The sequence below is a fragment of the Microtus oregoni genome, unplaced genomic scaffold, assembly GCF_018167655.1.
Source record: "Microtus oregoni isolate MIOR12 unplaced genomic scaffold, Mior012 000008F_ref0000371, whole genome shotgun sequence".
In the NCBI taxonomy this organism is placed as follows: domain Eukaryota; kingdom Metazoa; phylum Chordata; class Mammalia; order Rodentia; family Cricetidae; genus Microtus; species Microtus oregoni.
In genome coordinates, this window is record NW_024543067.1 from 21709342 (window position 1) to 21711184 (window position 1843).

Consider the following 1843-nt stretch of genomic DNA (forward strand, 5'->3'; position numbering starts at 1 on the left):
TCATATAGTCAACAGTTTTTGTATAGTAATAAATTTGATCATTAAAATACAAGGGGTTGACATTGTGTCATGTAAGAACTACTATTGTCTTATCCTTAAAGAAAAGTCTAAAAGTGAAGAAAAACACGTGATTTCAAGCTTCAAAAAGAGTTCTGGTGCAATTAGATGACATTTTTTTTTTAAATTCTGTATTTGTAGTGTTACTGTAAATATACTAATGTCAAAAACATAAAGAAAAAACCATTGAGTAATAAGTGACAGAAATTTTAAAAGGCTTAAATTGTTTTTAGGTTTTACACTAAGTGCAGTAGAAGACACTTGTTACTCTACTGCACATTTAATGTACAATGTTTTGGGAATTGTACCAAATATTCCATTAGTCACAGCAGTTTTTCTGTCTTTTCTTTCAGGATAGACTTTTTTATATAAATCTTTGTTATGGATGGCATTTCAGAAAAGAGTGAACGTCTCTCAGCTCAGTAATCTAGAACATTAAATACAGCAGTGTTTCCAACTGTAGCCCCACTTGGCTAGAGAATGGCCAAATAAGAAACCTGGCTATAATCTCAGTGACTTTTCATGAATTATTTCAAATTATCCAGTGAGATATGTTTACTTTCCTTTTCCTTTGATAAATATATGTGTTCTAAATGAAAAATATAAAATAATAATAATAATAATAGGGTCTACAGTGGGATAGTGATAAACGTTTTTCTGTGAAGACTGAAGAGCTAGATTGTCCATTCTGGAGTCCCCAAAACATGATAAGCTACCTAAACATTTCACAGCCCCGATTTCTTTCTCAATTTGCCTAAAGAATAATTTCACCTCAGCATGGAGCCTATCCTGTGGTGAGAGATAAGTGTCTCTAAAAGTTTTTGAACATGATAAGGCCCTTGATTTAGAAATGCCGTACTCCCTGTGTTGTTGTGAGAATTCTACATTGATATCTTATGTGAAGATATATTGGTGTGGCTGTGCTCATGTTTTTTAAACGTTGTATTTGCTTTTTTTTTTTTTGAGAAGAGGACAAAAATAAGTTTCCGCCTCCTCCCAGCCTCCCATTTCCCTCCCCCTCCTCTCATCCTTCTCCCCCTCCCCACACCCTTCTCCCCCTCCCCCCACTCCTCTCCCCCTCCCTCACCAGTCCAAAGAGCAGTCAGGGATCTCTGCCCTGTGGTAAGTCCTAGGTCCTCCCCCCTCCGTCCATGTCTAGGAAGGTGAACATCCAAACTGGCTAGGCTCCCACAAAGCCAGCACATTACGTAGGATCAAAACCCAGTGCCATTGTCCTTGGCTTCTCATCAGCCCTCATTGTTCGCCATGTTCAGAGAGTCCGGTTTTATCCCATGCTTTTTCAGTCACAGTCCAGCTGGCCTTGGTGAGCTCCCAATAGATCAGCTCCACTGTCTCAGTGGTTGGGTGCACCCCTCGTGGTCCCGACTTCTTTGCTCATGTTCTCCCTCCTTCTGCTCCTCATTGGGACCTTGGGAGCTCAGTCCAGTGCTCCAGTGTGGGTCTCTGTCTCTATCTCCATCCATCACCAGATGAAGGTTCTATGGTGATATGCAAGATATTCGTCAGTATTGCTATAGGATAGGGTCATTTCAGGTTCCCTATCCTCAGCTGCCCAAGGAACTAACTGGGGACATCGGGGAGATGGTGAGAGAAAAGGGAGAAGGGGAGAATGGGGGGAACTTGGGGAAAAAGGATGATTGGGATAAAGGAAGGTTGGATAGGGGAGCACGGAAGCACAATTCTTAGTTAAGGGAGCCACCTTAGGGTTGGCAAGAGACTTGAACCTAGAGTGGCTCCCAGGAGCCCAAGGTGATGTATTTGCTTT